This window comes from Peromyscus eremicus, chromosome 19, assembly GCF_949786415.1.
Source record: "Peromyscus eremicus chromosome 19, PerEre_H2_v1, whole genome shotgun sequence".
Lineage (NCBI taxonomy): Eukaryota > Metazoa > Chordata > Mammalia > Rodentia > Cricetidae > Peromyscus > Peromyscus eremicus.
Window position 1 is genome coordinate 60,532,770 of NC_081435.1, and position 24,634 is coordinate 60,557,403.

The following is a 24,634-nucleotide window of genomic DNA, read 5'->3' on the forward strand; positions in this document are numbered from 1 at the left end:
ATTATCTGCATTGCAGATTTCCCCACCTGCTTCCATTGCAGAAGCCTTGAAGGTGTGACTCTTACAGCCCTGGGCTTTCAGCTCCTAAAGAATGACTTCATGTACTAGATAATGGGACCAGAGCTAGGGCTGTGGATGGCATTCTTAGTTGCCCACTAAAAATCATCTGGGGAGCCTTACCATCCAAGCCACACCTTGGGCAATTACTCTAGCTTGACTGGAGTGATCCAAGACACCAGTGCTGACTATGTTGTTAATCCTAACTGCCTACCAAATGATTTAAAAGTATGTATATAATGCTCGGCCCTCTTTCCCAAGTACCAAATTTCATTGGTATAGTCAATAGACAGAGAAGCATGATATTCCTTTTTTTGTTTGTTTGTTTGTTTCAAGACAGGGTTTCTTTGTGTAGTTTTGGTGCCTCTCCTGGATCTTGCTCTGTAGACCAGGCTGACCTCAAACTCACAGACATCCACCTGGCTCTGATTCCTGAGTGCTGGGATTAAAGGTGTACATCACCACCACCTGGTGAAGCTTGATATTCTTAAGCATCATGCTTCCCCAGGTTATTTTAATATACAACCATGTTTGAGACCCATTCCTATGGAGGAGTCATTATGTCTGTATAGGAAGTAAAAATAAGGTAGAAACACCATCTGTCTAATCCTGGCCCTTCAAGATAAGGAAGGAACAAAAGCCCTTTAGTGTGGATACAAAGAAAAGTGCTTAAAACCAGTTAATTAATTGATTTGAAAAATTCTAAACCACAACTTATAGGCACAACACAAACATTAGACCAAAAGGAAAATAAAAATAATTCCTAGAACTTAGAATCCAGCTCAGGCATTATAATAATATGTGGTGTTGTTGGGTAGCTAGAATTCACATATGTTCCTGAGTGATGTAAATGGTGCAGCTTGGACATGTATTTAAAAAGTTAAATATACATTGACCATATGGCTCAGTAATTCCACTCCTAGGTACTTACTCAGAAGATAGAAAGATATATACCAACAACTATAATTCTGAATTAGTATAGCACTTTCATTTATAATTAACAAAACTGGAATATATTAGTTTTCTACTGCTGCATAATCAACTACATGCTTAAAGAACAGGTGTATTATCTTTTAGTTTCTGTGGGTCAGGTTCTGAACTTGGCTCTGTGCTGGGGATGTCTTTCTGTATACTGTGAATGTGTTGCTATGATTGGTTGATAAATAAAATGCTGATTGGCCAGTAGGCAGGAAGGAATTTTGTAGGTATATCTCAAAATTCATAGAACTATATACCCAAAAATATGGATTTTACTAAATATGGCTTTTATCTCAATGAACTTGACTTTGAAAACTAAACTGGCAGGGTAATAAAGCAGCTTCCAGCAGATTAAAATATCTTTTTGATCTAGTTCCCAATGCCTTGATGGAATTTCAGTAAGGCAAATAATATGCTACATATGATCCCTATTCCAATATATTTACTAACTGAATTGCTTGTTAGGTCAACTTCAAATGCTGCTTTTTCATTAGAAGTGTAATATATGTGGGAAGAATTCAAAGCTGCTTACCATGAAAGGGTGGGGCTGATCCTATGATTAATACAAATATTAAAGTGAAAATCCTTCTATTAGATTACTAAAATGAAACAATAAATACTGCTTAAGATCCTTTGTTCACAAACAATTTCTTACACATTATTGCAAAGTCAGGCACAAAAGAACATCAATTCAAGTTACCTGAGATCTCCTATCCTTGTACACAAAGCTGTAACCAGTACGGAAGAGCGTATATCAGGCGGCAGCTTATGAGGAGCAGGGCAGGGGAAGCCTATGGGGGCATTAAGTCTGTGGCAATGGACTCAGAAGATCCTTATAGCCAAACTTCCACCAAAAAACCAGACTTTGTAGATAATGTTGAGACTTATCAGCTGTGCAACAACACTGAGAGGAATTTTCACTTAATCCAACAAAAACCAAGAGAGTGAATAAAGGCTTACAAATATAAGCAATAGATGACATCCTTCTGAGCAAAGATCACTTTAAACAGCATTTCTAATGACAGACTTCAGAAGACTAGTAAAGATGCCTGCTAGAGATTCAAGAGATGAATCAAAGTAGTTGGGAGGGGAATTTTTTAAAATATGTTTTTAATTGAAGTAGAATTACATCACTTTTACACACACCCTTTCCTCCTTCCAGACCCTGCCAGCTACCCTTTTTTGAAATGCTCCAATATTTCCTCCCACACCCTCAACTCAATGCCCCCCTTTTTTTTTATCATTGTTATATTCTTATATATTTTTATGTTTTTATGTGTATGCACAAATATATAAATACAACCTGCTGAGTCTGTTTTTATGTCTATGTGCATATGGTTTCAAGGCTGACCCTCTGCACTGTAATATATAAATATGTAATATATAAATAATATGTATATATTATAGATATGTGTATATATATATATATTACAATCAACAAGCGATTGCAAAAGACAAGAAGAAAGCTTGTGTTTGGATTGGGTAACTTTATTGTCAAGAATAAAAGACAGAAAGATTTGAAGGGATAAGAAATTTATTTTGAAGGAGAGAATAGATGCTTCTAATAGTTGTGTAAATAATACCTAGATTTCAGACAAAAATACTGAGTTGAAGAAAGAATTTGGTGCCAATGTGAATAGGAATGGAGACTGCACAAGCTCACCTCTAGGGAAATAGGCCACATTGAGTAGGTTGATAGATATAAAATAAGGAATTAAAATAATGGTAAACAAAAGTGAAAATTCCAGATAGAACTATTTTTCACTATTTCCATGAATGGTAATAGGGTTCATTTTAATTCTTTTCATTTTTACTTCAAAAGAAAAAAAGGAAAAATATTAAGATAAAAATGGAGAGTAAATAAGGCACTGGACACATCCAAGGGGAGATTAAGTTGCTGTATCTGGTAAAAGATGCTAGAACACTGTCAGAATATGGTTACAGTACAGGGCAATAGGGATGGTGCTATAATACAGAAAGCTGAGCCTGCCTGGTGCTTGTTAAGGATGCTGAAGCAATATTCAAGTAACTAACCCTGGAAATAATCTCAACTGTGTCTGTTGCCTAAAGACTTCTCCTGGTTTTATTTCTCTGGCAGCCTTGTGAGAGAGTTTTGCCAGTGTATGCATCATTAGTCTACAGGTGAGAAGCATGAGACCCTTAGAGATGTTGCAGCTGGATCCAGCACCTGTGGTGATCTAAACATGTCCTGTAGGACATGCCTTTGACTTTGAAGGAGAACCACTTTCTTGCCTTGCCATAATTATTTCTGATCCTTACTTCCACATTCGTAGGCCAACCTCAATTGTAGCCTCTATTGTTTCCATATACATTGACATCAACTTATTCCCAAACATCCAACTGCTACTCTGGAGATATATGCAACACAAATCCATGGTCAGGAGAGACTGAATGGCTACCTAATACCTGCCACTCAGTGGGTGGGCTGGAACAAGCCACTGGCTTCACCTGCCACAAGTTCCAATCTAAGATCATCAAAAGGGTTTTCCGGATTTGCAACTATGAGGGTTCTTTCTAGATATAAACTTTCATTACTCTTGGTAATGACATAGTCACTCCTTCTTGTGGATCTTTAATGTGTCTACCCTTAAGACAATTGAAACAGAAAAATCTAAGGTCCTACCTAATGGTAATATATTATACACAAACAAACTTAGGATGCGGGTGGGGAACTTTGATGATACATAAGCTAATAAAAGCAGGGCACAATAAGAATAGGAAGTAACAATATACATATTAAGGGCAATAATCTACAGAGCTCTGAATTATTAGGGTAACCCCATAGATAAAACTGGGCCTTTTTTTTTTCAGTCTTCATGGTATCACCTTATTCTACAGTTTTAAATTTTTGTCTTTTGTATATTTTTTAATTTTTTACATCCTAATCACAGTTTCCCCTCCCCTTTTTTCCTCTCAGTCCTTCCTCCACCTCCCCTTTGCCCACCCCCAATCCATTCCTCCTCCATTTCTATTCAGAAAATGGCAGGCCTCCCATGGATATCAATAAAGCCTGGCATATCAAGTTACAGTAAGACTAAGCACCTCCCGTTGTATTAAAGCTGTGTAAGGCAACCTAATATGAGGAAGGGTCCCAAGAGTTGTCCAAAGAATCAAAGACAGCCCCTACTCCCACTGTTAGGAGTTCCACAAGAATACCAAGCTACACAGCTGTCCCATATATGTAGAAGGCCTAGGTCAGTACAATGCAGGCTTCCTGATTGCCAGTTCATTCTCTGTGAGCTCCTATGAGCCCAAATTAGTTGACTCTGTAGGTTTGCTTGTGGTGTCCATGACCCCTCTGGCTCCTACAATCCTTCCTCCCTCTATTCAGCAGGATTTCCCAAGCTTGGCCTAATGTTTGGCTGTGGGTCTCTGCATCTATTCTGTTGGTTGCTGGATGAAGCCTCTCTGATGACAATTGGGCTAGGCACCAATCTGGGGTCCAGGACGCTGGCTTGGCCTCTGACAGAGTAAGAGGCTTCTGCCAGAGGTATGGCATAAAACTGGTTCTTAAGGTGAGGTGTAGTCAGTGGCAGAGTGCCTAGCATTCTCCAAGCTTTGATTTGATTCCCAACACTGGGAAAGTAAATAAATAAATGAGTGAATAAATAAATCAATAAAGAAAAGCAGAAGAAAAGAAATGAAACAATATCCTAAGGTTAACTAACCTTGCAGTATTTTCATTTGTAAGATAGATGTAAGTATGTTATGTCTACTTAAATATAATGTTGCAGATATGGGGCATTTGGGCTTAATGGTTATCTTAATTAAATTATAATTGAAATTAAAAGATATCAGTGATTGAAAGATATCAGTGAATTAGAATCAATAAAACTAATGCCATTCTAAACATGATTGAAAATTAAGAACACTGAAGGTTAGAATTCTGATGAGTCTTCAAGATACATGAATGGAGATTGTTCTGTTGGTCATTGTTCCTTAGATGTTTATACATAGATTTCATGCTAGGCATTACAGGATTTGAATTTACCAATTTGGACCTTAAAAGAAGTTCAAATATATTTTGTCTTTTCAACTGAGGCCATTCTTGTGAGTATTGGGGCAGTTAAATGTTGACTTGTTAAAAGGAACTGCCATAAGCAGTAAGCGTCTCCTTATACTTAAGCTAGCCTTTGATAATATAGTAGGCATTTGAAGTTCCTGTTTCAAAAAGAGTCTTTAAAAAAAAATCTTTCTATAAATAAAACGAAAGCAATCATTTCAAATGTCTCCCTGGTACTCTGTCCTTAAGCAAATGCTTTTCCTTCTAACTTTCTTCCTGGTCTGTCTCTTTAGGACTATACTGTGCTGACATTTGAGGTTCACAAGCAAAGAAATGTTTCCTATCAAAACTGTACTAGCCAATTCATGAAAGCAACAACTGCATATAAATATTGGAGTGGATACCACCTACCAGATTCCTGGCACCACCTCTGAGAAAGGACACTGAAGCAGCTCTCTGAACTTTCTAACATGGCTTTCATTGCCATTTCAACTAGCTTTCCTAGTGACTTCCCAAATTGAAGGCAATGTCATCAGGCAAGCTCTGTGATGACTCTGGAACCTGGAAACCCTGCCTCGCCAGGCTGGTCCTGCTCCAGATCAGCCCTGTACTGTCCTAGGCTGAGCCTCACTCATATAAGAAAACAATTTAGTGCTGGGAGAAGCACTTGGCAGTAAGGGAACAATCTGGGAAGAGATGCACAAAATGTTAATCTGCTCTTTTGAATGTGCTATGCCTTTGAATCCTTAGCACATAATTGAACAAGTATCAGCATGACAGTTTCAGCGGAGGAAGGCAGTTCCTGCCAAGGGACACTGACCTTTGCCACTGAAAACCCTCAAATCCCTTAAATGAAATCTTAGATATTTAGACCCCTGTTTCTTGACATTTAGATAACTACAGCCACACTGTAGGGGTAGGATAAATGTTAACAAGCCTCTTTTAGAAATTGTCCTAAAAAAAATAGTCATAGGAAGAGAATCAGATTTGAACAACAGTCCAAATTTAATTCCTATATCTCCTTCACCAAGTGTACTTATCAGGGAGGGTTATATTTACCCCTCTAAGATGTAATTTACTGAATTATAAAACTGGGATGGGGCTATTGCAAAAACTGAGATTCTAGAGGAAGCAGGGTGAGACTTGGAACAGGTAGATAGTCCAAGAACCCAAAATTCATGTTTCAAATGTGAGACATTTCCAGAGCTGCCTGGTTGTCAGAGGGCCAGAATTTCCCTTTTTACTTTGTAATGCTCACCTATGCATCATGTGATAACCTTTGATAGACATGAGCATTTGTTTTTCTGCACATTCTTTTGATCTTTTTGATTCTTTTCGTATCGTTCACTTCCCAGAAAGCCAAGTGTACCCAGCAGGATCTCAATAAATACGGATGGGTTGATTGAGTAAACTTGAATTTCAGCCACTCTCAGCACCTTCCAAGATCAGAGAAATCCTTATGTAAATACTAGGGCCATTTACCCAGTGGGTTTAAGTTTTTGGAAAGTTTCCCTTCTTTAGAAAGAGCTTTGACTTTGGGAAGAAAAACACCTGGATCTATTTTATTATTTCTCCTATTCTGAGTGATCTTGGAAAAGTTGCTTATACGTATACAATCCTACCCACCTCACAGGATGGATGCAAGAATGAGATCAGATGACTAGCTGGAAAATGTTAGTCTTAAGCTTTGTAAAAGTCCATGGGTTGGGAGTGGGGAGCTACATAAGCTCTAAGAGAAATTCTTCTTAGTATTCACTGATGGGACAATTTAAAGTCACTTAGATATTTTATTGATATATATGGATTCATATCATCCCATTTGAATGAGGATGTACTATATAACTTGACCTGGAGCTTGTAAGAAGAAAGCCCAGAGCTATGGGAATACCTCAAAATTCTGATACACTCAGGCAACAAACTCTTAAAAGATCCCAGAGTTTTCAATAGTGTTGGTTTTAAGTCAAGTAGTCATACTCCATAGACTAAAGACAATGATGAGAGCTGAAAAGAACTCTAACTGGCTGTAAGCAAATGGATCCCTTCCTAAGACTCATAAAGATAGCCTTAGGAAGCCATATGATAGCTGGAGGACTAAGACAGCACCTTAAAAAACAGTGGAGACTCACAAAAGAAAGAATATTTCAGGTGAAAGGAAAGAAAATGGAGCATGTTCTTGATGCCTGCTCTCTACTTATCATTGCATTAAATATGTAAGTCTGTTTCCTTGTTTAATTCTTTTTACAAAGAATCTAGAATTGTCAGAAACAAGACAAGGCTGTCCACTCTCTCCATATTTATTTAATATAGTACTTGAAGTTCTAGCTAGAGCAATAAGACAACAAAAGGAGATCAAGGAGGTACAAATTGGAAAGGAAGAAGTCAAACTTTTTCTATTTGCAGATGATATGATAGTATACGTAAAAATTCTAGCAGGGAACTCCTAAACACCTTCAGTAATGTGGCAGGATGCAAGATTAACTCAAACAAATCATTAGCTTTCCTATATACAAATGATCAATCGGGCAAGAAAGAAATCAGAGAAACATCAATAGCCTTTACAATAGCCACAAATAATATAAAATACCTTGGGGTAACTCTAACCAAGCAGGTGAAAGATCTGTATGACAAGAACTTTAAGTCCTTGAAGAAAGAAATTGAAGAAGATATCAGAAAATGGAAAGATCTCCCATGCTCATGGATAGGTAGAACCAACATAGTAAAAATGGCAGTCTTACCAAAAGCAATCTACAGATTCAATACAATCCCCATCAAAATCCCAACACAATTCTTCACAGACCTCAAAAAGAACAATATTCAACTTAATATGGATAAACAAAATACCCTAGCTAAAACTATCCTTTACAATAAAGCAACTTCTGGAGGCATCGCCATCTCTGACTTCAAGTTCTACTATAGAGTTAGAGTAATAAAAACAGCTTAGAACTGGCATAAAAACCAACATGCGGACCAATGGAATTGAAAAAGACCCTGACATTAATCAGCACACTATGAACACCTGATTTTTTACAAAGAAGCCAATACTGTACAATGGAAAAAAGAAAGCATGTTCAACAAATGGTGCTGGCATAACAGGATGTCAACATGTAAAAGATTGCAAGTAGATCCAAATCTATCACCATGCACAAAACACAAGTCCAATTGGATCAAAGACCTCAATATAAAACCAGTTACACTGAACCTGATAGAAGAGAAAGTAGGAAGTAGTCTTGAATGCATTGGCACAGGAGACTACTTCCTAAATATAACACCAGTAGCATAGACACTGAGAGCAACAGTTAATAAATGGAATCTCCTGAAACTGAGAAGCTTCTGTAAGGCAAAGGGCATGGTAAATAAGACAAAATGGCAGACTACAGAATAAGAAAATATCTTCACCAACCCCACATCTGACAGAGGGCTAAACTCCAAAATACATAAAGAAGTCAAGAAATCAGACATCAAAACACCAAACAATCCAATTAAAAAATGTGCTACAGATCTAAACAGAGAATTCTCAACAGAAGAATCGCCAACGGCCAAAAGACATTTAAGGAATTGTTCAACATCCTTAGTCATCAGGGAAATGCAAATCAAAATGACTCTAAGATACCATCTTACAACTGTCAGAATGGCTAAGATCAAAAACACTGATGATAGCTTATGCTGGAGAGGATGTGGAGCAAGGGGAACACTACTCCCTGTTGGTGGAAGTGCAAACTTGTACAGCCACTTTGGAAATCAGTATGGTGACTTCTCAAAAAATTAAGAATCAATCTACCTCAAGGCGTAGCTATATCACTCTTGGGTATTATATACCCAAGGGATGCTCAATAATACCACAAGGATACTTGCTCAACTATGTTCATAGCAGCATTATTCATAATAGCCAGAACCAGGAAACAACCTAGATGCTCCTCAACTGAAGAATGGATAAAGAAAATATGGTACATATATGCAATGAAGTATTAGTCAGCTGTAAAAAACAATGGCATCATGAAATTTGCAGGTAAATGGAAGGAACTAGAAAATATCATCCTGAGTGAGGTAATCCAGACTCAGAAATACAAACATGGTATGTGCTCACTCATAAGTGGATACTAGATGTAAAGCAAAGAATAAGCAGACTACAAGCCACAGCTCCACAGAAGCTAGGAAACAAGGAAGACCATAAGAGGGATGCATGGATCACCTTGGGAAGAGGAAACAGATGAGATCTTAATGAGTAAACTGGGGATAGAGGGGGCAATAGAGGAGAGGGGATGGGGGATGAGAACATAAGGGAACAGGATGGTTGAGCCTGGGGAGAGACTGAGTGGGAGAACAATGAAAGAGATATGTTGATAGAGGGAGACATTATGTGGTTAGGGAGAAGCCTGGTGCTAGGGAAATTCCCAGGAATTCACAAGGATGACCCCAGATTAGACTACTAGCAATAGTGGATAGGGTGCCTGAACTGGACTACCCAGGTAATCAGATTGGTGAATATCCTAACTGTCATCATAGAGCCTTCATCCAGTAACTGATGGAAGCAAATGCAGAGATCCACAATCCAAGCACCAGGCCAAGCTCCAGGAGTCCAGTTGAAGACAAGGAAAATGAATTATAAGAGGAAGGGGGGGGTCAAGATCATGATGGGGAAATGTACACAGACAACTGAACCAAGCTCATAGGAACTCAGAAACTTTAGATCGACAACTATGGAACCAGAATGGGACCAGACTAGGCCCTATTCACACAGAAGACAGTGGTTTAGCTTAGTCTGTTTGAAGAGCCCCTGACAGTGGGATCAGGATCTATCCCTGGGGCATGAGCTGGTTTTCTGGATCCCATTACCTATGGTGGGACACCTTGCTCAGGCTTGATACAAGGGGGAGGGGATTGGTCCTGCCTAAACTGAATTACAAGGCTTTATTGTTTCCCCATGGGAGCCTCTATCCTTTGTAGGGCAGTTCATGGGTGGAGGAGGGATGAGGGGATCAGAAACAGGGATGAGAGGGGGAACTGTGGTTGGTATGCACAATAAATAAAAATTTTCTTAAATAAAAAAAATAATCTAAGATTGTTAATTATTCCATTTATTTCTTGAATATGACATGTACATAATATATATGGAATTATCATAAAGAAACTCTTAATATTTGATTTTTATGAGAATTTAGAAACAGAGACTATTAATATTGTTGGGTATCTGTAAGACATATATTAGGGCCAATGACATCTTCAGTTATCATCAGTTCTACTGCAATCCCTTTCTCATCAAGCAGGACAAACCCTATTTGGGCTCATTCCTGATTCACTAGTAGAGCCAGAAGACAGACCAACTAGAACTGCTTTCTAAACACTGATAAAGAATCCCAGGACTGGAGAGATGGCTCAGTCAATAAAAGGCTTGCCACACATGTATGAGAACATGAAGTTGATGTCAAGCTCCTACTTAAAGAGTTGGGAGTAGCAGTTCACATATGGAACCAGGGTGCTGCAATGCTGCAGAGGCAAAGACTGAGGATTTCTGTGCTTTGCTGGCCAGGCAACATAGAAGAATCCATGAGCTCCAAGCTCAGGGAAAGACCTTGTCTTACAAAGCAATGTGCAGAGCAATCAAAGAAAACACATAATATGACTTCTGACCTTTATATGTACACATAAGCACCTGCATGTGTAAACCCCACACATAAACATGTACACACACATACACACACACATACACACACACACATACACACACACATGCACACACACGCGCGCACACACACACACACACACTCTAATATGAATCCTGAAAAGCTGTCAAGTCCTTACACCCCCAACTCATTAGCTCTGCTGAAGGATGCTACACAGTACCTGATGTCATTTAAAATTACAAAAGGCAATAGAAATAGTTATAATGAGCAAAGAGAAGATCTAACCAATTGTCTTTACTTTATATCAAAAGAAACCCAGGCATTAGCAAAGCTAAATACTGTGCCCAAAGGCACATAAGAAGAATGCAGAAAAAACACAACCCTTACCCCAGGGCTGATAGGCCAGGGTCATTGGTCAAGAGACCAAGAATTTTATTTTCCCTGTTTTTTCTTGTGCTCTGGACACTGGGCACCACACCGTGATTGTCAAAATCTAGCATCAGAATCTGGAACATGTGTTCTTGGTTAAATGAATGTGCCTCATCTAAAAATATCTGATTCAGCAGTTCTGAACTAGGTCTTGGGAGTGCCTGTCTAATAATTTCCAATGATACAGCTGTTGCTGGATCATAGACCATATTTCAAGAAATTGCTTTTTCAAATTAATATATATGTCAGTGTTTTAGCTCTGCCTTAGAATCATTTTCCTCTTTCTAATGTATTATAGAGATACCACAAATGCTGATCACGAAAATGTGGAAAAGAATACCCCTAGAGCTGTAATCACTGTTTTACTAGGGAACTTGACAATCTGAAAACCATGCAGGACTTTGTAAGTAAAGAGTTCCTTCATTTTATTCTCCTATAACTTTTAAAGTATCTACCAGCAATCTGTTGCAGTGTTGCTCACCTAGAAAAGGATAATTTCTGTAACACAGTATAATAAAAATAAAGGCTCCACATGAACAGAAGAAACTTCCAGAAAGCTTTGGACATCCATTGCCCTGTGGCTTTCTGGCCACCCACAGGTCCATGTTACCAAACATCTCTCTGACCTAAGTCATGGTACATGGTGGAGAAGCTTTGCATCCCAGAATCACAGCTATTGGTGTAGCTGAGCAATAAGAGTAGACCCTAAACTTAAAGTGCCCATTAATACCACTGCTTTTCTTTTGAAGGACTTCAACAAAATCTAAATTAGCAGAATTTATTAAAACATAAAAGGATTGATAAGGGGAAAAAAGAGGGGAAAGAAACTTCAAAGACAGAATTTTAGCCAAAGAGTGAGGAGACCAGGGCTTGCTTGAGAATCCATCCCAACTCCTGGCTTCTGTGTATGAGTCTTAGGATATGTACGAGAGTAATTTCATGCAAGTCATTTTTCAAATAATAAAAACCCTCTTGCAACTAGTTCCACTGCATCTACAGAAACGTTCATGTTAGATGCATCATTACTGTGTGTATCACTAAAGAAATGATCCTGCCAATAAGCAAATATGTCCCATTACATTTTTATTAGCCAAGAGTGGAATTTTATGCTTACACAAAGAGCTGTATTAAACTCACTTAGACAAATTCTATATATCACTCCAGGTATCCTTAAACAAGAATAATAAGATAATCTCATCTCTACCTCATATCCTGTGACACTTGCTAACCATTTCGTGACTCCTCCATGACACCTATCCTTTTCTACTTTGTCATACCTTAGTTCGTCACTATAGAGGATGTAATCTTTAAAAAAACTGATGAACCATTAATTCTAGAATCTTCTATTTCATGGAAAAGTAGTGTCTCTGAGTTTCAGAGCAACTGCACTTTCTCTTCACAGAAGAGCATCCTTCAACACAAGCTCGCTCATAAAATCTGAAGAAAGAATGCCTTAAAGTCCTGACTGATGCTTTACCAGCTGCTCATTATTTTAATCTGCTTCCTTGGAAAAGCACAGTGCTTAGGAAACCATGCCCTTTAAAAAATTTTATGTGTCATATATTTACATGCCAATCTTTTTCCACACTGCAAACAGCATTGCCCTAGGTTTCTATAACACCTGTCCATCACAGTAGCCCCAGCTGAGTACCATGCTACCTATTACCCTACAAAACCAGCATCTTCTGCATTGAGTGAAAATCTGGGCCAATAAGGTTTTATATTCATACCAATTCAACAAGTATTTTGTATGTTAGGCACTTTCCACCATCTCAGAATTATTTTTTATAATTTTATTTTAATTAACAAAAGAAAAAGAAGAAAGTTAATAGTGTGAACATTAACTTTAACATATGCTAATGTCGCAGAATGATTAAATCAGGATAAAACATATATTCTCATACTTATTCACTGGAAGGAGAGCATTTAAAATAGATTTATCACTTTTCAAGTGCACAATATATATTACTAACTACAAACATCATATCCTATAGTGAACCTCCTGAATCTTTGCCTCCTCCCTGCAAGTTTGATATTTTTAATCATCATAGTCTACCATTTCCCTTCTGGATAGATATCCAAAACATATGAGGTTAAATTAAAAAGAATATCTGCACTCTGACTTTTGTTATCACATTATTTATAATAGTGAAGGTAGCAAAACAACCAAGTGTCAATAAATGCCTCAATGGATATAGAAACGTGGCTTGTATATGCAAGATATCACCCAGCCTTTCAAAAGAAGAACCTAAAGCCATAGAAACAGCTCAGCAGTTAAGAACATAGAATGCTCTTATAGTGGACCTGACCTCTGTACCCAGCATCCACTTCAGGTAGCTCACAACCACCTGTAACTATAGATTCAGGGGATCTAACATCTCTGGCCTATTGGACACCTTCAGTCTCTGTCTCTCTGACTTTCTGTCTCTCTTCCTCCCTTCCCCTGTCCCTCCCTCCCCCTCCCTTCTCTCCCTCACAATAAAAATAAATCTTAAAAGTCTCATGTATTTGGAATCTAGTGGCTCTTAAACCAGGATTGTTTGAGGATAGGGTTTAGGAATTGTAATAGAGATCAACTGTCTTTACATAGAGGAGCTGATTTTTTAGCCCAAGAAACAAAACTTAGACTCATGAAACAATAAAAGAAAATTACAAGATATAGATAATTCTCAAATCTTTAATCAAAGTCCAAGTATACTACTTACGCCAACAGTAAATAGTAAAATTGTGGGTACAATGTTAGCTGAAGATCTCAGGACACATTGACATAAGTTTTCCCCTAAGCCACACATGGAGTTGAATTAGAATACCAGTTCAAAGTAAGAGAAAAAGTAAAATTGTAGGTGTAGGGATATTAAGCAGAGTTTGGTGGACTACACACAGAACATCAAAATTCAAAGTAAGCACAAAAGGTGTAAATTTTGAATATAGTATTGCATGGCTTTTCCTGGGGAGACCTTTGACTCCAGATAGAAAGGGCACTGATAGAACAAAGAAAGGATCCCACTAAGTCAGTTTGGTGATGTCATTCTATATGCTGTGAAAATGTGTTGCTCTAATTGGTTGATAAATAAAGCTCTTTGGACAATGGTGAGGCAGAATAAGGTTAAGCAGGACATTCTAACTGGAGAGACAGGAAAAGACAGAGCAGAGGGAGACACTGCTAGCTGCTGCCAGAAGAAGCAAGATGTAAAGGTACCAGTAAGCCACGAGCCACGTGGCAAAGTATAGATTTATAAGAATGGGTTAATTCAAGATATAAGAGCTAGATAGCAAGAAGCCTACCATAGCCATAGTTTAAAAATAATATAAGCCTGTGTGTGTTTATTTGGGTCCCAGTGGCTGCAGGACCAGCCAGTGAGAGAGATTTGTCCTGACCGTGGGCCAGGCAGGACACAGGAAAACTTCCAGCTACATTGATGAACCGAGTTTTCTGGGGTTACTCATGGTAGTATGAGTGACAACAGGCAACTACACCATTGAGAGGTCTCCTGAGAAACTTAGAGGCATCTATACTACCAATAAGTCATACCAGCAGCAAGGGTAATTCATGAAAAGCTGTAACACTAAAACATCCCAGTGGGCAACATCCAAGCAGGTACATCATTGAGGGATCCAAAATCCCAGTCTGTTGCTTATTTCTCATTTATCTCAGTGTGGGCAGGGTCTTACGAAGATCTCATGAGGATCTTAGGAAGAACGGCAATCTTGGGAGACTCCCACTCTCTCTAAGGGAAAATGTTAATAGACACTGAATTTCATGTAGGTGATCACATATATTTTCACTCCAGGTGGCAATGGCCATTTCCAGAAGTGCAGAAACAGATACATTTCATGCCTGTAGCTAAATCAATTACAAGGAAACAAGATGGCTGATCAACATTATATCAACCATACTACACTGTCTGGGACCCAGGAAAGGCCAACTCTGTCCCAGGTACATTGCTTCCGGCCCTGAAACTGTGGCTAAACAAAAGTATCTGCTAACTATTAATGAACACACAAAAGTGTCTGCCCTGGGGCTAATCACGAGTTCCAGTCTCTTTGCCCTGACCTGAATGCCCAGTATGCAATGGTGGCACTACTAACTCTTGCCAACTGTTCTCACCAATGTTCAAAGTACTGTGTCACCACAGCTCCCACATGTGACTTTGAGAGATAAACCTGTTCAGCCCTCATCTCTTCCTCCCACTATGGAAATGGATGAGGCCACTCTTTAAGGAATAAATTTCCTCACTATGGAGAAGCTATGTTTTGAGTGGAGAGTTAATTAGCACTAGAGAAGGAAGTAACAAAGATCAATACCTTATTGGGATTCTCTTTTACTTATGACTGTTATGAGCTGTTATTTTCTACAGACTTGGCTGACTCTGAAATTATTCTAACAGTGCCACACAAAATATGTCAAATTCACCTGAACAACTACCAAAATTGTTCATGTCCAGCAGGGGTGAAAACTGCAGCATTGTCTCCTCTTTGTCGTTCTTCCAGTTCTCACTCACATCAACCCCACAGCATATAGGCCTAATGTAGGAAGATCTATCTCACAATTTCACCCGGGCATATAGGTGGCTATGTCTGGACTGAGTCAGGTCCGGTATCATTCTAGTCCCCAGACCTGATTTCCCCTAGCTGCACTATGGGGCTAGAGGATATGAGCAGAAGACAACACCTACTAAAGAGAACATACCTATCAAATAGCAAAAGTGACCTGCATTTCTATGGTTACTATGACTTGAGTGCTGTGAAGTGGTAAAAGAAGGAAAGAGATTTGTCTACAAGGTTATAGGTCACTAGCAAGAGAGTAAGACCCTGTCAACATCTGTAGCATACCCATTTATTAATGTCCATCATAATAGTACAGGACCTTGACATCTGCTAAAATAATCTTGTAAACAGAGCTCCTATACTGCAAAAATTGCTTCCAAGCATCACTATAATTAACACCTCTTGACAGTTTTATCTTCCTTTCATCCTGTGTACATATTCTGAGCATCTTCCATGTTCAAGATAATATGCTAGACACTGAAGTATGCAACATCGTCAGGCAGGACACTGGAGAACCCTCTGGGAGTTCACAATCCACATCAGTACTTCTCTCAATTTTATTCTAAATTCTTTCTTGCTCCTGCTTTTTTTCCATTGTTGACTATTTGCATATCCCCAAAGAAGATTTTATTGAGAAATAATTTCAGTAATTTGCTTTAGGAAAACAACAGGAATACTGAATTTTTTAAAAATATTTTGCCAAACTTCCCTGTTGCCACTCCTGCTGTGCCTCTGATCAATGCTCTGGGGGATCTGGTTATATTCCCTGTAAATATGTGGTCCAAATGAATGCATTAAGTCCATGATGCAAAGAAGTAATTTTCCCCAGGTTTCTATGCTCATTGGTCTCCACAGGACAGGAAACCTAGCAGGGTACTCCCTGCATGCCGTGAAGATGAACACATTGTGTTCCTACAGAGCCACAAGCAGCATACTCCCCACCATGTTTATTTCCAAACACTGGGCTTTCTAATCACTGTGTATTCAGTGAGAGGCCCAGAATGTCCAAACCCAGATAGACTGATGCAAGGCATCTCAGCAGCAGCAGCTTTAATGGGTGACTTTTGTAAGGTCTTGCAACCTTCCATTGACCCCATCCTGGGAAAGCAAGTGTTATAAGAGAAAAGGTATAACCACAGTGACAGACAGATCTGAGGTCATATCTCACTTCTGTCACTTCTAGGTTCAGTTCACTTCAGATCACATGATGTCAAGGCTTTACTGGCATCTTTTCAGTTCTTCATAAAATGGGAATTACCATCATAATATTTACAGTTCAACCCACTGGTCAGAGGCTATTGGCAGGTCTGTCACTATTAATCTCAAGCAAAAATTGTGGAAGACCACTGAAAAGACCATATACCAGCATCTTTGCTGCAGCTACATTTAGAAAGATTAATATCTCATCTCTTATTTCCTCTCTTGAAGCAGTGCTAGAACCCAGGAATCTAATTCCGCCTGCTCTCTAATACTTCTTGATAGAAACCCCTCTTCATTAGATTCTTCGATTTCAGAGGGGGAAAGGAATTCTATGCTGATTAGCTTCCTTCTTCTTCCTTCTATATCATCAATGCTGATTCAGTATGTGACAAAATGTGCAATTTCATAAAGCCTGCAGAATTCTTTTACAAGTAATGTCTTTCTCAATGCATTGTTTGCTCCCCCAGAATTTCTGATTCAATGGGCCCAGGAAGAAGCCTCAGAAATTACATTTTGTAAAAAGTACTGAGGAGGTTCTGATGCTGACAGTTCAGAGACCAAACTTTGAGAAATGCTGATATACATCATCCCAAGACACCATAAAGAAACAGATAACTACAAACAAGCAATTGCAGGATGCATGAGTCACAGGGTACTGTACCCATTCCTTCTATTGTTTGTCTTTCACTGATAACACTTATCTGAGCATACACAGCAAGGCTTCTAAATGTGACCTAAAACTTCAGTAGACATAACTGTCACTGTCATTATATTTCAGTTTTTTTATTTAGATTCATTCAGAATCAGCAAAAATTTCAAAAAAAAAAAAACAGAGTAAATGTTGAGGGGTTTCAGTGGGATCTACAGTCTCTACTGTAAACCCCCACCTCTACCTTTGTTGTAGAACAAAAGTTGCTTAGACATTGAACAAAAAAAAATAGCTTTGGTTATATTTAAACACATCTTTAGGTCCACAGGCCATAATTTATCAACCCCTCCCATCACACTAGGAGCTCATGAAGAAGACATTGAGAGAGGATGTGAATCCTTTATGATAAGAGGGACTGAAATAGCACCCCCAAAAGACTGTGAGGTTGTCATTCTTTGATCACTGTTGAGACCAGGTTGTGTCCTATCCCATTGTTGTACATCTTGAACCCCTAATCTAAGTCCTTTCAAAAGTTACTCTATGCTGTGTAGAACAGTTTTTTTTTTTTAGACCATGCCTTTCCCTGAGAGACTTTATTTTGCTAGCAGATTTTTATTCCATTTTGAGGACGGAGAATGACTGTGCACCTGGGTGGAACACAAATAACACCATGTGTCAGGCACAACCTACATAGCACAGACCAATCAATAACTTGTTCTTGGTAGTAGAAAGAGTGCCACCCTATAAATTTATTACAGTGTGCTGTGGAACAATACTTTTCTATACTATGAATATGTATTACTCTCACTGGTTAATAAAAAGTTGACAGGCTGTTAGCTGGGCAGGAAGTTAGGTGGGAAAGCCAAACTGAGAATGATGGGAAGAAGGAAGGTGGAGTCAGGGAGACACCAGTCAGCTGCCAAGCAAGCAGAACATGTAGAAAATGAGATAACAAGCCATGAGCCATGTGGCAAAGTATAAATAAAAATATGGGTTAATTTAAGTATAAGAGTTAGCTAGTAACAAGCCTGAGCTATCAACCAAGCATTTATATTCATATTTAATCTCTGAGTAGGTTATTTGTGACCAGGCAGTCAGGACAGGAAACATCTGTTTACAACAGTGAACTGAAATTACAGAGGTACATGGAAATTTTAAAATTATATCAGGGAGCCCATGTCCAATAACTCATTAGACACATCAGATGGACCCCTAGCACTACAGTGGTTGTGGCCCCCACTGAGCTGCCTAGTATGTCCATCAAGAACAGACCTCTCCTGAATATCCCTGAGGCTACCATTTATTCTGCTGACCACATCTTCTATCCTCTGTTTACCTCTCTGGATCTGCTGCTTGTCTAGCTGCCTTCTGAAACTTAATCTTCATCCAGCCCTATCATTTTCCTTCTGCGGCTGGACCTGGCTCTAGAGTTTCACTTCTAAGTCTGTAACTCACAGAGGCCTATTCCACAACAGCAGATCTGTGAATCTGTAATGGTCCCAGCTTTGACTTCTCAGACCTCTTTGACATTCCTCGCCTTTTAAACCCTTAGTAGTGACTCTCTACCACACACATTATATTTAAACATATGTGCTTACTCTCTGATATGTAATGTGTAGTCTGATAGTAAATATTAATAATTAAGATTGTAACCAAAGAACCTTTGATTGCCTTCTCCAGATCATCAAAAAAGCAGGAGCATCTGGAAAATTGCTCCCTTTGAAACCACCATATCTTGTGAACTTATTCTTTCTCAATGAATCCTGACATTGTGGTAAGACACAGACCTATCACCCTGTGTTTATGACATAGCATACTCATAATAATAACCAAAGAAGTTTCAGGAACAAGGGGTAGTCCTTTAAAGGAGGATGGTGAAGAAGAATGGATGGTCCTATAAGAAAGCACTCTTCTTGATTGACTACCCACCATGGTTAAATTTTAAGTTGAAATTTAGTCTCTGTGGTGAGATATTAAGTTATTAGTACCATAGTTTGATTATGATACTGATAGGTGAAGTATATGGGAGATCAGGGAATTTAAATGGGGACATAAGGATAGAGTCTCTAAACAAATGAGATGCTGTGATTTGTAAATGAAGAGAGACCTGACTCAAGAACTTTAATTAACTTGAGCTGGCTTCAGAATATTCAGAGTCCCCACTCCCCTATCCCAGCAAGAAAAATTATACCAGATGCAACTGATCAATTTTGAAATTTCTAAACATCAGTACTGTGAACTAAATAAGCACTTAATCAGCTTGTGTTAATTTATTTATAGCAATAAAAAATACAGGAAGATGTCATCTCCTTTCAATGACCTCTGAGTATGTCCATGCCTCAACAAGAGAAATATGCAAGTCTATTTGGGTATGTTTCATTTCAAATTAAATCACTACCCCAAGGTGATAGGAAAGTTCAAACCCCAGACCCAAGGTGATAGAAAGAAGGGGTCATTGCAGATATGAGAACTCAATCATTTATCCATCCCTACCAGAGAAGCAGAAGATGAACCTGAAGCAAAACAATTAGTTTTGATACTGTGAATCATTCCACTACAACAATAATATTTACTATTAGAACACAAATAAGAAAATAAACAGAAAAAAATTTGTCTGTTTGAATTCTTAAAGAGCTCTAAATGTTGCCCTACTAGATAGATAAGGTAACAAGAGAAAGGAATCAACTCAACCTTTTTGGAAAAAGCATTGCAGCCCCCAGTGGAACAGAGTAGTGGATTCCATGAAAGACCACTGAGCAAGGGTGTTGTTGGTTGTTTTCTTACTCTTTGTTTCTTTGGGATCCCACCTTCCAGCTCCCAAATAAATCACACATGGAGGCTTACTCCTAATTATGAATGCCCAGACTTAGCTTGGCTTGTTTTTTGCCAGCTTCTCTTAACTTTAAATTAACCCATCTGTCTGTTGCCTCTGGGCTTTTACCTTTCTCTATTTTTATATACCTTTCTTTCTTCCTCCATTGCTGTTTTTATAGCTGGGTGACTGGCCCTTGATGTCCTCCTCATTCTCTAGATCCTAGATCTCTCCTCTCCCAGATTTCTCCTTCTATTAATTCTTTCTTCCTGCCAGCCCCACCTACTCTTTCTCCTGCCTAGCTATTGGCTGTTCAGCTCTTTATTAGACCATCAGGTGTTTTAGACAGGCACAGTAATACATCTTCAAAGAGTTAAATAAATGCAACATAAACAAAAGTAACACACCTTAAAATAATATTCCCCAACACAAGGATCCTTCTGCCCCATCAGTTAACAGCTTGCCCAGGCTTCCTGTTAAATGAAGGAAGTCTACCACTCAGGTCGGAAGCTTGCCAGATTCAGAGCAAATATCTTTCAAATATTTCCTCACAGTCCTCACCCCACTAAAGGTCCAGATATGAAAAGTAAAATTGCAAACACTGTTGTGAAATGTAGACACCAAGGTCAGCATGTCAGAGCCCAGAGTCTCACTATAGCTTGTTTCCTCTAAAGCCTGCAACCCGCCCATTCCTGCCCTACATTGCCTTGGGACAGAGGTGCATGACATAACACTCAGTGCAATACTTCAGTTTTATTTTAGATTTCCATTTTTAACTCAGCTAACTGACCTGAAGAGAATTACAATATTTCTAATATAATCTAAATTGTCATTTACTGCATTGCCATAGACCGAATTTCAATTTTCTTTCAGATTAGTATTTGCCCATTGAATATTTAATGGAAGAAAGAAATTATTTTCTCCTTTTTTGCTTACAAAAAAAAAGTTCAAAATGGAGTTATGAGACATTCTGAAAGGCATTTGTGTTGCAAGATACTCTCTCTCTCTCTCTCTCTCTCTCTCTCTCTCTCTCTCTCTCTCTCTCTCTCTCTCTCCCTGCCAAATACTTAGAATATTAACTCCAAAAGAGAATGGAATTTCTGATCCCCAGTGCTGTGGTCTAAGGAGGGAAATATACATTTGAGGCATATAGCACTCCAAGGGGAGTTTAGAGGACGAGTCTCTTAAATACAAATTCAGAAAATTCACTGCTAAGTTGAAAGAAAAAAAAATCTTTTTTTTTCTCATCTCTCCTAAGGGAGCCTTAGAGGAATCCTTTATGTAGAGAAAATGAAATCTGTTGCTTAACCTTCTTGAAAAGATTGAGTGAATTACCTAATAATTAACACAACTGAAACCAATGAATGACCTCTCCACTCAACATTATATTATTTCTGTGAATTGAAGCTGAATTGGTTGTCTGTCATAATTCACATTTGTTTTCATTCACACCTGTATGTACACACTAGGCCAATATATACTTTTGCTATAGTTTATCTATGCAAATTACATATTTAGTATATTATTTATATGGAGAGAAAGATAATAGAATATAATATAACCTTTAACAATGTTACATAGGTATCCTAATTTATATAATCATAACATCATTTAACATAAACAAGTTAATGGACAAAAATTAAACATGAAAAGTAACTTACATTAACTTTTAACTTATTCATCAATTAATTATAAGTTGGCTGCTACAATTTTCAATAATAACATGAATGAAATGGCATTTACATCACATACCATACACATATCAAGGCCATTGGGACTTAACAATAAGAAGAAAAATACTAGAATTGATTAGAATCCCATGAGATAAGTACAGGGATGACTTCTGCTAATTGTTAACTTGATAAAATCCTGAGGGCCCTGAGAGCAGGGCCTTTGAGCAGACTTGTAGAGGACTATGTTAATTACATTAATTGAGGTGTAAAGACTTGCCCATGGGTGGACCCACTTCCTAACTGGGATTCAAAACTGTATAAATGGCGAGAAGGTCTGAGCAGCAGTATGTATTCATGATCTTCATGATGGCAGATGCAAGGTGACGAGCTCGCTCAACTTCCTAACTCTGTGACTTCCCAGACACTGTGAACTGTAACTTGGAATTGTAAGCTAAATAAACCACTTCTCCTTTAAATTGCTTTTGTTGTACTATTTTTCTTAAATTTTTCATACAATATATTTTACCGTATCCTTTCCCCTCCTTCAACTCATCCAGATACCACAATGCACCATGTTTTCTTCCTTAAGAAAGAAACAAAATCAACAAGAAAGCACAATACATTACAAAAAGGAAAACAAACCATGGAGCCCATTTTGTGTTGCCCAAGTACCTCTTAGCACAAAACCTGCCCAGGGGTGTGTTGCTATAGCTGGTTTCACTCCATTGAAGAGAACAGATTCTCCCTCTCCTAGAAACTATCAATTTCAAATAGCAGGGGATTCTGTGCCCACTTCCCCTTCTCTATGCTGAGATTTGGTCTAGATTGAGCTTATGCAAGTCTTATGCACGATGCTAGTCTTTGTGAGTTTCTATGAGGAACAGTCCTGCTATGTCTGGAAGATGCTGTTTTTGTGGAATCATCTACCACCTCTGACTCTACTATCTTTCTGCCTCCTCTTCTGAATATATCCCCGATCCCTGAGGGAGGAGTATGATGGATAATGACATTCCATTTATGGCTGAGTATTACAATGTCTCTGTAGATTACCATCTACTCAAGAAGAAGCTTCTCTGATGAGGATTGAGCAATGCACTGATCTATAGCACTATGGCATTAGGAGTCATTTTAGTGCTGTGAATTTAGGAGAATAATAGTATTAGGTTTCACCTAAGACCATGACCTATCTAGTCTCATGTTCTTGCCCTCATTAACAGTAGCAAGTATAGGTTCTACTGTATTGTTACAGCAACAGAAAAAGAAATTATGGCACATATATAAAAAGTCCTGCAGTAACTCTGTGACAGAAAAAAAGAAAGTAGAAATCTGAAGAAGATTGGTCTAAATATTTCCAAATTTGTTAGGAATCAAAAAAAATCATAAAATTAAGCAAAAGAATTCCACACATTAATTAGATCGTTTCAGAACACCCTATGACACAAGTTGGAGGAACATGAAGAAATTCTCCTGCTAATAATCACACTCCAAAATGTTAGGCAGATATTAGGCTGTGTCTGGGTAAAACCAGGGCATTGGTGAGGAAGAACGAGATGGTCTGAAAACTATTAACTAGTCAAAATAGTTCCATCCTTTCCATTGTGTTATTGGGATGGAAAAACAAATAGAAAAGTTGAACAGAGAGAAAGTCCATGCAACAGTTCCTATAAAAAAAATAATTTGGGAGGTTTTGTTTTCTTTTTAATTATGAGATCAACTACATAAACCAAAAGCTGATTTTCCCCCTTAAAGAAAATGTAGTTTTTATACAGAATCAATGGGAGAGTCTTGGTGTCTAGTTTGAGGAGGCATTGATTATATCCCAATTATCTCCCAACTCCATTCCCCATGCACACATCCCATTCCTGAAAATCTAGCCCCCATGCTCCCTCAGAAGTCAGGCTGTATCTAGATTATTCAGTTTGCCTAGTAAACATTTGAATAATCAGAACAAGTCCAGGGAATGAACATAGCAATCAAAATGTGTGAGCAATATTATATAATAAATTACTAAAATACCTAGTAAAATTCATCTTGAAAAAGTAAACACTGCCAAAAATGAGGTGTGTTGTTCAATGTCTGAAAAGACAGTTTTTGGACAAAGTACATTTACTTTGATAATATGCAGCATATAATAGGGTTAGTGTGGACACAACATAATGTAAAAACAAATACCTAGAGTCATCTCAAATTCAGAGTCATTACTTTTTAATCCAGTGAGCATTGATTGGCTAGAGAAATTCTTAGATAGATGGCATACCAACCAATAGATAGTAAATATCGAGATGCGAATTCTTAGGACTCACAAATTTTTCTTGTTCAATGCCATTTTTTCTACTCAAAGTCTCCACAAATGCCCTGCCAAGTGGTCACTCATTTTATGACTGTACATAATCAATAGAGTTCTACTCAGGAAACTCTTCCCTACACCTATAGCGTGTAGATCAACAATTGACAAGTAAGACTTTGTGAAACTAAAAAACTTCCACACAGTGAAAGAAACAATCAACCAGCTAAAGAGTAAGCCCACAGAATGGAGAAAATATTTACCAGCTATGCATCTGAGAGAGGAAGGCTATCAGAATATGTAGATTTTTTAAAAAAAAAAAAAAAGACTTAAAAAAAACACAAATGATTTGAAAAAAT